This window comes from Haliaeetus albicilla, chromosome 12, assembly GCF_947461875.1.
Source record: "Haliaeetus albicilla chromosome 12, bHalAlb1.1, whole genome shotgun sequence".
In the NCBI taxonomy this organism is placed as follows: domain Eukaryota; kingdom Metazoa; phylum Chordata; class Aves; order Accipitriformes; family Accipitridae; genus Haliaeetus; species Haliaeetus albicilla.
This window is the reverse complement of record NC_091494.1, coordinates 17397328-17412453: the sequence shown is the minus strand read 5'-3', so window position 1 is coordinate 17412453 and position 15126 is coordinate 17397328. Positions and strand designations below refer to the sequence as shown.

The following is a 15126-nucleotide window of genomic DNA, read 5'->3' as shown; positions in this document are numbered from 1 at the left end:
TTGTTTTGAAAATTGCCATCTGCTGATTTAGGGAATGTTGTGATGTTTCTTTCAGTTGTTGGGTCAACAAGAATTCTGCATTTCTTGTATGTTTTCCTTTTAAGCAACTAAAGCAACATTCATCGTTCAACAAGGCAGAAGTCCAGTTCCTGTTGAGTGATCAGTTCATTTGAATATGAGAACCGGATTATTGCTGAGTTAGCAAACAAGTTATCAAAACCCGAGAGAGTTTTGCGCTTGACTTGAGCTGAATTTTAACCCCAGGCTGGGTGCTGAGGAGTCAGAGTACTTACCAAAATCAAAGCCAGTGAGACAGACAGTAACCCTGTGGATGGAACTGTTGTCCTTAAAGTTTCAATTTTACCTGATCTTGGACAATTGCTGACTGGTGTATCTATTTTCGCTAAAATTTGGCAGACAAGAATTTATGAATATAGAAACCAACAGCAGATATATAACAGCTGAGAAGACTAATTGCAATCGGGGAGGGGGGGCTGTTTAAAGAAGAGTCGGTTTAATAAAAATTACTTCTTTCTTTTGTCACCGCCATGGGACACAGAAGCAAGCAGTCTGCTAGGTAATGACCTCCCCCCAGCCTGACCTTGGAGGTGCCATGTGCCATCTCCTCCCAGGGCCAGAGGCAGGCTGAGGACAGGCAGAGACCCCTCGTGCCACAGCCTGCAAGGCAGGGAGGTGTCTCTCTGTGCTCCCCCGCACAGCCCTACCGCGCACCTTCCCTGGGTGAAAACACTTGGCTTTAGGCAGAAATGGGCCTGAGCAGGGATCTTGGGCCCTGGTGCCTTAGAAAAAACTTGTGTCGGAGGTAGCATGCCGGGTACCAGTGCTTGCAGGCAGTCAACCCAGCACCCAGCAGCCCCCGCATTGAATTTTTCAGCAGGAGCGGGGCCAGACCCTAACCCAGCCCATCACTCTTCATAAAGTGATTTAACACATCCACGACACCAACCAGTGTAGTAGCTCAGGTCTGACCTCTGTCACCACTTCGTAGGCTGATAGGACGAGGCCAAAATCCAGCCATGCAGACAGAGGGGCTGACGGAGTCAACGGAACAGCGGCACGCTCCCGGGCAGGCTCGGACGCCTGCGTGCCGTGGGGTGGTGGGTGCCTTTGCAGGTTCCCCATCCCCGCTCGGTGCCTCACCGCACGGTAGGTTTGGGCAGCTCTGTGCGATCGCGGCTGGGGGGCTGTTTGCTCAGATGGGGCTCCCTGCAGAGGCAAGGAAGGGAGCAGTATGAAACACAATAAAACTCTCCTCCTGAGCAGCAGTGTCCTCGTGCATTACTGTGCCAGAGGGCTTCCATCCAGTAGTTTTGGACATATTTTACCGAGTCAAGGCCACATTTATCTAGCAGCAATTCAAAGCGAGGAGATCTCCCACTGTGGAGAAGATTGGCGTTTCTTTCACCTGCACTTCAAAATAAGAGTGCTCACGTGAACTCCCTCTGCCAGAAAACCGTCCCAGAACTGTCCCAGACCACAGCCGACGGGCACGGCCAGGCTGAAGGTACTGTTGAGACAGGCAGCCCGCGTACACTCTGCACAGCCTGGGTCACACCTGTAACCTGCAGATACGGTGAGCAGTAAGCAGTGGTGCCTCTCCACGGCTGACTTAGGAGTCAGGCTTGCCCGGGGGACCCACGCCGTGCCCTGTGGGCCACCCACCACTCAGACACGTGCTAATCCACATTCTGCCCACCCTCCTCCTCGCTGAAGTCTCTGAAAACCTCAAAGTCAGCTCTGAAACAGAGGCCGATGGCCCCTCACCAGCAACAGTCAGCTCATGGGCTTGAAACCCCACAGGACCATAAAACCCAGCAAGAAGTAATTTTACATGAAGGAAAAAAGTATAAGGTAGGCTTCTTGCAAATACCCACTGAGGGCAACACGAGGGGGTACAGGGTCAGACCGGCTGATTAAGAGCCATGTTGTAACACCAGCATCCTTCACACGCCATCCTGCTCCAGGGAAGGGGAGGACTCCCAGCAGCAGTGCTGCCCTTCGCTCCCGCAGACACAGGGACTCTCCCCCAGCAGGGTTTGCCATTGCTGGTAAAAACCCCAGACCAGGATCTCGAGGGCTGGGCTGAAATTACCGACCTCATTTCCAGAGAGCTGTTCGTAACCTTGGACTCTTCTCACTGCGTCTTAAATACGAGCTATCCCTCATCAGGGAGAAATCAAGATTTCATACTGCACAGCAGTGAACAGCTGAACAAGCCAAATCTTGAAAAACGGCTCTGCATATGTTTTCACAGAAGTCATGGCAGGTTCAGGAATTAACCTGGCCAGACACCACCACAATATCTATAAGTTAACCCGAGTTAAGGCAGGCTTGAACACTGCTGAAAAATCCCACCCTCCAAATGATTTCCACTTCTGAATCTCTGACCTGCTGTCTATGGAAAGGGAAAGAAGTGCAGTGATGAGGTGAATGCGTTTATGAATGCATTACTGTTACCTTTCTACTCTAACAGCTTACAGTAATGACTTTACCACCCATATTTATTGCTAATCAAGATCAGCACTAGGGGAGGAGGAGGAATCATTTCTGCCACAAAGTTTGTGCTAAGCCGCCATTGTTTTTTCCTCATCACATGAAAGCCATAGCCCAGGCAGACTTATTTGCAGCCTGCTAATGGCTAGAAGTATTCCTTTTCTAGGAGTCTGCGCTTATTTCTTAGGAGTGCTCACATTTTACCTGGAACCTCTTCCGCAGAGCAGCAAGCGCAGCCTGAGCTGCAGCAGAGCAGCAAAGTGGAAGCGTTCAGCAAGCTCCGCTGTACTCGGTTTGAAGAGTTTCCTCAAAAGCAGCACAAGCTACTTTGCCAGCTAATCTTTCCAGCCTGCAGCTACAGAGCAAAGCATAGCTGTGGACCTGTGTCAAAGGTACATTTGTTAACACATTTCCCCCGGAGTGCTAATTAACATTTACATCAAGTACTATGAGAGTGAAAAAGCTTCAACACAAACACACTGCAGGGAAACACAAGGAGCAAACTCTCTCTCCCCCCAGATGCAGTGTACTGTTTGCCCTTCAGGAGCTGGTGGAAATCCAGTTTGTTTTGTAATCTTCTGTTCTCTAAAATCAGATATTTCTGCAAGTTAATAACTAACCAGCTTCTTTTTATTTAAAAACCTACAAGTGCATTTAAAATTCTATGAAAGCAAGGCCCTGCTGGCACTGGTGCGAGCCAGCCCGCCTGCACGTCTCCGTGCTGAGTCACAGCACAGGCGCTCCCCAGCCTAATTACAGAAAATGACAATATTTTATGATTTTATAACATAAATAAAAGAACATCAACATACTTTCTCTTGCATCTTGAAACAAGATTGAACCCTCTTAAACTAAACACTAAGATAGGGAACACAAACACAAATATTTGTAGCTGGATCTTCAATTGCCACATTTTGGGATGCCGACAAAGCAGCTCTAATGAGTAACATTTGTACCCACAATAGGATGCACACAAAGTTGTTTGCAAACACAAATTTGCACTTGAAAAAATGCAAAGGCAGTTGCTGAATGGCTGGTTAACGAGCTATTCTCAATACTATTTCTCAATACTTACTGAGAAAAATGCGCTATCACATTGAAGTAAAATTTCTAAGACTGCAATCAATATAACTAATACATGGTTGAAAAAATTCTCTAGGTTTTTTCCGGGGGGGGTGGGGGGGGAGTTTTTCCCAGTTTTTGAAGGGAAATCTAGAAAATCCCAGGTTTACAGAAGGGAAATAATATTCTATGAGCCATGAAACAGTAGTACGTAAAACTTCACCTATTCTGTGAACTTTTAAGCCATGAGAGAGTGCATATTATTATTCAATATATTCTCTCCTGCCACAACCATGCATCCTGCACAGGTTCCCATGAACTCAAATCTCAGTGTCTAAAAAAAGTGCCAATATCCTTGAAACAAGGTACACTTGCAGATGTAGAAAAATTTGACTGAGCAAGAGGTACAATTGCACACTCCAGAAATCAGTTTCTAACTCTCTGCCTCCACAGAAATCAGGATCTGAGATGAATAATCTATACTATGAAAACACAGACGTTTTGATTGCAAACTGGTCTAGAGTTCTGTGAACGTATTTTGTTATTGTTGCCCACTTGCCAAATATTTGGAGTGAATAATTTTCAGCCTCAGTGTTTACAAACTGCTCTCATTGTTTCGACCTTTTTTTTTTCTTTTTTGGAGTGTTGCTTGCTTCTGCCTTTTAAGTGGACATCCAACTTTGTAAACAAGAAAATAAAAATAGCAAACAGCAAATGCAACAGCGATGCATATTTTTGTTGGAGATACTCCAATGAAGGACCCTAAGCACTAGCGAGAATGACTGTCTGGGCAGTACCATGGGAGGTGCACCAAGTGATCAATGCCGAGCAGATGTTCCAACAGGACAAGGTGATTGTGTTTCTTTCGCTTGATCAGCTCTTGAAACCAAACATATTTTCATTAAATCCACACATTTCTGAGTAGCAAACACTCAGATATTTTGCAGATTGCCAGTTTCCTAAGTTCTCTGTCTTAATTTCCAGTAACTCCTATCAAGAAAAGGCCATTCTGAGCTAAAATCTAAACTGGCACATTCCTGACATGATCTTCCAGAGACTCTTTCTCCAAAGCACAAATGTCTGGACTGAAATCCTGGCCTCAGCACAGGCACTAGCAAAACTTCCACCAGTCCCCTCCAAAATCTGTGAAGCAAAACCCCCCAGTATTTTGGGGGAAACCAAAATGGAGGTAGAATACCCAGCTCCCAAAATACTAATAATTTAATTTCATGTAACAGGATGAGATTAACATAAACATGCTAACCTGTCCAAATTGGAAATCTTTCAAATTTCAAACACAGGAAACAACAAGGTTTTTTTTCAGACAGGATGTCAGAGTTACCCCTGTGGTTATATGTGAGCTGAGGACAATATTGTTACACGAGATCAAATTACAAACACAAGCAAACAGAAAACAATCTCCGAACGTCACTGTTCGGCATTTGACAAGAAGCACCGCTGACCCATCAGGAAGGTTAAATGCTCTCGAGCGAGCTCTGGGAGAATATGAGGAGTTTGCTGCTGGACATTGAGTTCCATGCAGTTAAATTGTCAATTTGTTTGCCCAAGTTAATGCTTATCTTACCCTATGCTTGCTGCGGTTTTACTAAACACGTTTGACCTGCAAATCTTAAAGCAGTGGCTTTGCTAAAATTGTAAGAAGTTTCTGGATTTTCTAAGCACCTAGGAAAACTATTTTGGTAGTTTCCACAGCACAGAAACCTGTAGTTAGTCAGATATTTGAAACTTCCAGTGAGGTGGATGACAGTTGCTTAACCACACACGTTACCATTTCATTTCTATTTCTAATGTTTAGCACAACCTCACTCTAAGGAATTTCTGTTACCAAGGCTGATGCAGAGGTTGTGTTCAGTCTGGTCCAAGGGCAGTGGTTTACTGAAGTCACTTCTAAACAGCAGAAAGAGATAATATTTTCTGTAATTGGGGGGAAGAAAAAAAGTCCTCACCTTGCACCAAGGACCATTAGAGAGAGGGCTGGTTTCCAAAATATCTGCTCCTTCATTTTCTTCCATGTCTGATTAGTTGCAGAACTTTGGTTGCCAATGAAAAACATTAAATCACCCTCCGGGCAAAACCAAACCAAACCACGCAGGCTCCAGTATCCCAGTTTGCGAAAGCCCTGCAGTAAGCCACACGTCAGTTTTACGGTCACTGGTCTAATCCAAGGTTGCAGATCCCGGTTCCTCGCTGGATTTCACAGAGCTTGGCCTTTCCTTTAAGCCTTCATAGCTCCTCTTGTCAGGCATTTGTCTCCCTCAGACCTTCCTTGCTGGATCCAGGTTTTCACATAACAAATGGCCAACGTTTATGGCTTCCTGGGCGCTACAGAAGGGCTGAGACCGAACCTCTGATCATCTCAGGAGTAGGCTGACAACGGAGTGCAGCGCGTGGCCACACCTCTCTGCTGCCAGAGCGGGCCTAGGCCATAAAACCAGAAGCAAGGTCACCCAGCAACCAGCCATTCCACGTCACGGCAGTAATAAAGCCGACTTACATTCAACTGATTGCTCGGGTAGATAAATACTTTTATTAGATGAAAGAAACCCCGAGAAGATGGCAGGGGGCTGACTGTTGTGAGCTGAGATACATTCATTTTGATCGACGCAAAGCTCTCAGCAGGCATGCGTGGGCCACGTACAAAACCACAAAGCCCTGTCTGCAAACCCTGTTGGGGTCAAACCCCTCAGCACGTCTCCCTAAGGGTGAGCAGACCCGTGTGCCCCAGCCGGCTGGCTGGGTAGCCCCTGCGGGGTCCCCTGCAGCAGAGACCATGAGCTCCCATCCAGGTGCCAGCAAGACTTCCACCAGCCACGTGCTCAGCTTAAAAAAGTTCCACTCTCAAAAGTCTGCATGAAATAGGGACGAATTCACAAAATAGCCCTCGGCTCCCTGCCAGGGTCCGTAAAAATCAGGCTATGCCATAAGGCTGCCTAAGGGAGCTTTCTCAAGCAAATGGATTATTTTTCTCAGGGTGTGGAGCAACCACATACCTAAAGGAGCACGCTCAATTGAGAAAGTGACATTTCTCTCCAAACGCCGTATGTCTTATAAAGAGGGGCTACAATAAATATAAATAAAAGCAGGTAACAAAAGATCGATCTTCTTTGTTCTGTTTACACTGCGTATCAGGCAGTGCCACTGCGGATAGCTGGTGCCCTAAAATTTCGAAACTGACTGTGATCTCTGGCATCTATTTAAAGACACACATGGCTTCATTTTCAGTGCAGCCACTTGGCCCGCTCGGGAAAGGCCTCTCTTTAAGAATCCCCAAAACAGAGGAGTCCAGGGTCACTGGCTACTCTGGAAAAGTAAGGCCACTTTTTCCTCTCTCTAATATGCGACCTTTCTTGCTGAAGAATTCTTCATAAATATCTATATGGCAGGAGACAACTTGTTTGGGGTTTTTTTGTGGCAACTGTGCAGAAAGATTAAAGTTAATTCTGTCAAAATATAACATATTTTAATCAAACATTCATATTGGCAGCATCATTCAAAATTAGGGGTACAGGGATCTGATTTTTAGACCTCTTTCTGCCACTGAAGCACAAAGTGCATAAGTGATTTGTTCAAGATCACATGCTTGACTATGTACTTATCTTTTCATTAATCAAATTGGATTTCATGAGATATTTCTCAGCAGTTTAATTAAAATTGGTCTTTAAGGAGTTTGAGATTACATTTTACAAAATCATCAGTAACTAGAAGTGTTTATCTAGGCTATGACATGAATAGTTACAGGCCCTCAAACACTCTAAATAGTGTATGTCTAACGGCGAGCCAGGTGTATGCATTGTTGATTGCATATTTATTTCAAAGAAGTAAAGTCAAATGTGACAAACAAAATAGGCAAGAAGTATCAGGGCACAGGTGTCTTTTTATGGAGAGACAGCAAAGCAAGGGATAAGAGTGCAACTTTGGAAACCAGCAACCTAGTCTGTCTTTGCCACTGATTCTGTGATTTTGAGAGGTAAATCAAAAGCTCCATCCCTCAGTTTCCCCACCTGTGCTGCAAGATTAGCAATACTCAGTGCTACTCTCTCACAAGAACAGCTGGTGTGCACTGAAGATATTCAACGTCTTCATCAGACTTGCATCTCTGTCTACTGACACATAGACTCCTCCTATCATTTGCCCACACAAGCCCAAGGAAAAGCAAAGCTGACTTACCCCGCAGGGTGCGGGCACAATTGTAACACCATCCCAGCCTTCTCCCAGTGGCCAACACAAGCCTACAGTTCTCGAGGTCCTGGGTACATGCTCATTCCACTGTGGCAGCATAGTTGCGGAAGTTTTGCCTATTTTGAAATAAATCGAGGCTCACACGAACTCACTCTCCAAGCCAGTGGATAACCAGCCAAGGTACTCCCTTCCCAGCTGGAAGATTCTGCTACACACAGACTGCTGCTACAAATGTTCACCAGGTTTAAGTCTCACTTTCCGTGGTTTCGTATGGCCAGGTCATTTTCTGAGAGCCAAAGAGTTTTCACAGCGCAGAATGCAACAGTCTCTCCAGAGCTGATCCTGGCTCACCATTGCAGCCCTCACGGCGCTGCAGGGAGGCTCCACGGGGCACTTTGTCCAGCCCTCCCTGTCCTGCAGGCAGGCAGCTCAGGCTCAGGCAGGGTGGAAGACAGAGAACAGGGTGGGGGAACTATACCTATCTTTGCCCCAATTATTCACAAGGGCTCTCTATTGCAGCAGCTTCAAGGACTCTTTTCCACCATTCCTTTCACTTTCTTGGGCTAAAAACTCTGATCGCTAATTGCCTGCTGAATTTTCAGAGAGCAGGCAAGGGGCCTGCCTGAAATATGAAATTGCTTTGCATTTTGTTTTTTCTCTGGTTTCTCTTTACAGGTCGCCCATTTAGTGACCTATTAGCTATGTCCCAGAGTAGGCGAAAGTAACTTTCTGAAGTTTGCTTGTGTGAAATAGCAAGCAAAAGAGCTGTATCCCATTATCCATGTAGGTGTCTGTGCTATGTCTTCTGCTTTGATGACATTCTGTGGCAGTAATTTTCACAGGTTTCTTGGTTTTGAATTGACCATTTCCTAATTTAAAACAGTGCAATCAAAGGAAACACTTTCCCCATATGCAGCATAACATAAGAGAAACTTTCCTGTGGTTGCTGTGAAGAAGCAAACTCACAAGGTTTTCAGCTTCAACCTTTAGTGTAAACCAGACATCTGTTCTGATTTGTGTCAGATCACAGGAAGGATAGCCCACAGCTTGGTTTACTCCAGACTAATTTAGGAAATCAGGACTCTCCCCATGGATTAGTCACTAACTTCTTGGGCAGCTACAGGCCAGACACATTTGTCTCTGCAGCTTAGCGGTTTTCCCCTGTAAAACAAGGGTGACGGCTCTTCCCTGCATCAGAAGGTGACTTGCTGCTGGAGGATCTAGCCCTTACACAAAGACAGAAACTAAACTTTTCAGCCCATTTGTACATCTGCAGTCCTGATGTGAAAGTCCACCAGGAAAGGAAAGAAGAGGAAAAAGAAAAAGGAAAATGCAGATGCATCTAAAGATGGCTTTGAAGTATAGCCCAGGAGTGGAGATCAGGAAGTGAAAGCTATAATTGCAGCTGGGTATCAGTTTCCTTTTTTATTTCAGGAGAGCCCACAGCATGGTGCGGTTTCTTTCTTTCCCTCAGAAAGCAGGCAGGAGCAACACTCACCTCTGCAGGAGAACAGAAGGAGCTGTTAAATGGAAGAGGCCATAGAGACAAAACAACTCTTTGCATTTCTGATGCAGAGGCAAGTAGAAAGTATCATGAACGTGTCTGAAATGACCATTACTTCTTCTGGACCAGCAGGGAAAGCTAAAAACTATTTCTCATTTTGTTTCCTAAGGAAATTGGCAACGTATTACTTGCAGGCTCTGCCCAAGTTCCTTGCAATAGGGCCAGCTTCAAGCAAACTCAGTGGAGAGATGTCAGGTTCACAAAAATAGGTGGGCTGGCAGACAGAAGAGGTCCTGCAAATACCCCGCAGAGCAAATGGCTCCCAGCGGAGCTCATGCCATCAAGAAGACCCACGTGAGAAGGCACACCAGAGGGAAGCTACCAGTGCTACAGAGATGGTACATTTGACTTCAGGCTGCGGGCAGGTTTATTCCAAGCTGCACCCAGCCTGGCAGTGCTGGGCTGTTAGTGACACCCCGGCACTGTTCACATCTCACCGAGCTGGATGTTCAGCCAAACACACAGCAGGCGCAAGCATAAAACTCGGACCTCAGATCCTACAGGCCTTTGACCTGAGCCCTGATAAGGCTGCCAGTTAGGGAGGCTGCCCTGGCCTGTCAGTAACAAGCTGCTGCCACAAGCAAACGTGTCAGAACAGGTTAATCGACATCCCGCTGTAACTTTAACGCTATTAGTCAACACTAAACAAAGGTTTACATGTTTTTCCTTCCTGAGATAAGCTGCAAGGCAGGGATCAGGGCTGCTCTGAGAAAACACAGACTCTTGGTATAGTGAAGTAAACCTGTTTGCTCCAGTTAGAAAAGGTTTGCAAGCTGAACTCAGAAGCGAAGTTATCAAAGAAATGACTGCATCTTGAACACCATTGCAAAGTGTTGAGATTTTGATATTTGCTAGGCATGCCTTGAGTGTTTGGCCGTTACAGATCTCTTCTTGTTTAGGAAAAAAATATCATTTTGCATCATACTGTGCTTATCTTTTAGCAAAAGCGGGGGCAGGATCTGAATATGCTGGTGTTTGCAGACAGCAGTGGTGCAGTACAGCCCGTCTCTTAGCTTCACAATGAAGAACATGAGCTACAATTGTGAAATCAGTGCCTAACAATTGATAAGGACAACCACTGCAGTCCTCTTCCCTGCCTCTTCTTGGCCAGTGTCCCATTTACCACACATTACTGGATTTATAGAAAAGAGAATGGCAATGTGATTAAACTACAAGCCACACACATAGAAGACAGATTATTTACCTCCACATCTCATCTGATTTCCTCTTTCACCATGGCCAGGTAACTCAGTCTTTGCAATTCATTTTTTTCTCCTTTCATGACTATATTTACCATCCTTCTGACAGCCCTTGAGTTCTCCCAAGGAACAGGGCTTTGTAAATAGGGTTGGGGGGAAGGAGCTGGAGAGACCTATCCCTTTCAAAACAAAGCTACGTCAGCTACATTGAGCAAGTTCCTGCAGGAGACTCTTTTAGCAGGCCTTTGCTTTGCAGAAGAATGAGGTTTCTCCTCGCCTTGTTTAAAATAAGACAGCCACCCCCATTTCACCCTTCTTTTCAGGAACTGCCTATGGCACCACAAACACCTTGCAACATTAGATACCAGCTCCTGATGTCAGCCATCCCAAGAAAAGTCCAGCCTACCACAAGACCGAAGAAATTTGGTTCAGAATTTCTTGCCCAGAAAAGAAGGGTGGGAGTATACAATTCCTCAATTTTCAAAATTCATGACTCTTGGGAACAGCAAGCCCACACACCCAGAAAAAGTCACTGTTGCCACTACCATACTGAAGGATGCAATGACCATTTTTTTCCCCATGAGAGGAATGCCTGTAGTAAACCTAATACTTGTATGTATTAAGTATTAGATAAATAGAGACATCACAAAGTGTTAAGTAATGGTACTTTTAACGATATGGAAAAAAAAAGTGTTATTACTTCCTATTCTACATGGATGTCACACACTCGGTGGTGATCATATTGCTTACTAGTCTATTGCAGAAAAAACTAACAGTTCTGGCACAATTTTTACATAAGCTGTGTAACAGAGCCTCGGTCACTGAACTGTAGCTCCCATGAACACAGTCCAGTATTACAGCTAACTAGGGCCAAACCCTACCCAACATCTCTATAAACATCAAGCAGGTCAGTGCCTTGCTGACTCAGAAGTAATATAGAGAAAAGAGTAAAGAGGATAGATTGTGTTTGAATTTAAATTTGCTGTTCAAAAGCACATCACTGATGTACTTCCAAGATGAGATTTCAATTTGCAGAAGAAATAACGTGCAATTCACAAGCGATTGCTGCGTCTGTAGAAACGTAAATTGTATTTTGTCCTAATGACTTGTAATTTCTTAAGGGTAATGTGAATAGCTTCCAGTTCATCTTAACTTCTAGTTCTTCCAAATACCTTTTCCATTTATAAGAGCAAGCAGTATATTTTCATTAACAGAATGAAATATTCTGAACAGCAATCTGAGGGAACAGGAACTGCTGAGATAAACCACATGACCCACAGAAATCTCACCTGTATCGCAGCTCAATAAAATACCAACATTTGGTCTTCATTCCCTGTAGAGAGGGAGGCATAACTGAACCCCAAGGAGGGAGCTAAAAGAATGAGGAATTACCCTATAAATGTATGGCTTTGGGGCCATACTTTTAAAATTAATGGCTATATCAGTACATTTCTTGTGCTGCTCAGTCCATGTGAGGCATGTTTCAAAAGGCAGAGATCAATCCTCATTTGGCCCTCATGTAAGTTCTGACAACCTACGCAAGCCTAAACAATACAGCCAGCCCTTAAGGAAATGTCTGACTGTGTCGCTGCACTCCACAGCAATTGCTTTCACATGTATAGATACATACTTTTTGATGCTGAGAAACAGTACTTTACGTATGATCAAACAAATGATACCTACAGGTGAAAAACCTTTGGAGGTGTTTTCACTGACTTTGATCAAAACATCAACAGGAACAAGATGAATAAACAAAAATTATTCTAAAACATCCCTTAGGATAGACTGGAGGAAAGCTACTGGCATCACAGCAGCACCCTCTAGTGCTGCTGTCATTGGGATTTGCCAGCAGTTCCTAGATAAAATTCGACATTTGGTGCCAGGATGCAACTTCAGCTGTCCTAGAGCAGACAGTCGCCGAGGTCTCCACGCTGGCCAAAATTTGGCATACAGGGGCCTGACTGCTGAAAGCCCTGCGCTCATCACATGCCACGGGTCGAAGGGGGCCAGCCCCTGGCGTGAGTGGAAGCCACCAGGGCCTGACAGGTGGGCATTAGTCCCCGTTATCTCTGTGCAAACTGCCAAATAGGTTTTCAAGCTCATTGCAGGACTGTGGTTTTGGGAAGGGGTTTCAACAAGGCGCTCCCTTTCCTACACCTCCCTTACTTCGTGTGGATAAGGCGTGCTCTGTAAATGCTTGCCTGGCCTTCGAGGGTCTCACGCAGGCAGTGCTAAAGGTTATCTGATGGTGAGCTCTTTTGAGGGTATGTGCCTCAGTGAAGGTTTCATTGACGCAGCTCACAATAAGGGCAGAATGTCAACACCATCTTGTGGACAAAACGAAACACAGATGACTAAGGAGACAAATCCACCAGCACTAACAAAGGTTTGAATAAAGAGCTGTGATTACTTACGATCCTTGTGCTGTGTTAACAGTACCTACAGCACAGCACAGTATCTCCCAAATGATGGGAATAAAGAGCAGGGCAAAGGCAGAGATTATTTTTTTGATTGTCCAGTGGAAAAGAAATGAGACTACTCCCACAGATTTCAAATAACGTAGAGATGCAACCCCGAAAGTAACAACTGTCACTCACAACAAAACAGGCGCGTAAGTCCAGGTCCATAAACCAGCTAAAAATTCATCTGCCACAGTGGTGAACATCAAATAAAAAGATGGAGGCAAGACTGAGTATGTAAAACAGGATGAATGAGATACTGTATTTTAGAAGGGGAAGATTAGGTATGACTTAAAAAACCCCACTTACTTATTGCTCTCCTGAAGTCATGGAGCAGCTGCAGGGCAATCAAACCACAATGACGACCCTTTCTCCACCTGACTCCCTGCAGCTGTAGGGAAAGCCCAGGAGGAATTAACGTTGCCTCAAGTGCTACACACATACGCACCCGTCTAAAGCCATTAACAACTCAGCCTTCATCCCCTCACACTGCTGTGTGTTATCCTTTGTGCCTGGGAAGCACGGATGCGAGATCCTACTAAATCAGACAGAAGGAAGTAGCAGGCAATGGTGAAATGCCTGCATCAAAGCTGTAGCAGGGCTAGGGTAAGAGATCATGTCCATTATACTGTTTCTGCCATACTGTCCAAGATGTGGGTGCATATCATATTAAGTCCCATAAGGTGCTTCTGTCTATCTTTAAGTACAGACCTAGCTTTTATTATTTGGCTCTAATAATTCTGAGTGCCTCACATGCAGTTCTCAGAATCTGCCTTTCTCCAAGTGCCTCAGATGTGGCAAGGCCACAGTTATAGTCACACTGGGCTTGTCACTTTAGCATCTGACACCCCAAACAGATGAGGCAAAGATCCAAAACTCCCTAAAGGCAAACACTGGAACTTAAAAAAAAAAAAAAAAAAAAAAATCCTACTTTATAGCTCTGCTCTAAAGCAGGACAGGTATATTACACATCAGGAAACAACACAAATGAGCTGTCAACACAGAAACACGAAATAGTATTTCAACACTTTTTCTACATGGGAACCTGCAGAAGCATAGTTAAGTCTATCAGGTCCCTAAACTATCATCAACGTAGATAACAGATAGATCAACATACCTGAGGGAGTTACCTTAGTCTCTGCCAGTTCATCCTCCTGCTTATCCCTACTAGCTGGAATCACCTTCATGTTTGGTCTCAGCCAAATAGCTTCCCCCTCATTCTTGTCCTTCAAGACATAGAGGGAGCAGGGAGATGGTGTAAACTGTTACAGAGCATGCATTGGATTTGTTAAGTCTACTTTTTGGGGAGGCTGCTCAATTGATCACTCTACCAAGCTTATGAAAATAACGTAGCAGTAAGAAACTGTTAAGAAGGTTCTGTTTCTCATTCATACATCTGATTTCATTAACAGTTAAATCGTGACAGTTTGCTATAAACTAATGAATGAGCCACTAACTTGGGACATCATTCATTATCATAAAGCTATTTCCTGCCTGCTTAATTAAGCTCTGAGAATGCTCTAGCAGAAGGAAAGCAGAGGCAGACCCTCTTGGGAAGTGATAAATGCCAGAAGCTGAGGGGCATCCTGATAGTTTCAGCACAGCTAAACACACTGGGTTCTCTCCCTAGCAGGAATAAAGAGCCTTGGCCAGTCTGGGAGGCTGGAACATGGAATTCAACTATAGCAGCCTCTTTGACTAGCAGAAATATCTGTGGATCCAACAATCTAATTTCCACCAGCACTGCATAAAACCAGCAAAAAACTTATCTTCCGCAGTGGGCCTCATTTTTTGATCTAAAAACCAAAACTAGTTTTATATGGAGGCATGTGGACATCAGCCTACCCTTCTTAAGCATTAACATAGCAGTTGCAGAACTGTCCACCAAGCTTTGCACTTTGGGTTATTAATCGTATGGATGCCAAAAAAACGGAGCCAAAAGAGAGTATTTTAAGCTGGAAACATTCAGGAGATACTAAAACAAGAAACAAACATTTTCTGCCAGCACAGACACAGCCCAAAGCAACCGACTGGAGAAAACCATTCTTTCCCTTCTGCCTGCTAAACAGAGCAAAACCTACTGCCCTCCTTCCCCACTTTATATTACATCGGCACTTAGCGTTCCCAA

The 15126-nt window shown here is 44.7% G+C and overlaps 1 protein-coding gene across 4 annotated transcripts in view; it reads right to left on the bottom strand.

Annotated features, from left to right (window-relative positions):
• PDE8A (phosphodiesterase 8A) overlaps nt 1–5566 on the bottom strand; it is a 171981-nt gene extending 166415 nt beyond the window's left edge. For all 4 annotated transcript variants that reach the window (XM_069798344.1, XM_069798340.1, XM_069798341.1 and 1 more), the window contains exon 1: nt 5544–5566. The gene's annotated coding sequence lies outside the window, so the exon portion shown is untranslated. The remainder of the gene's footprint in view (nt 1–5543) is intronic.
• Between the last annotated feature and the right edge of the window lie 9560 nt (nt 5567–15126).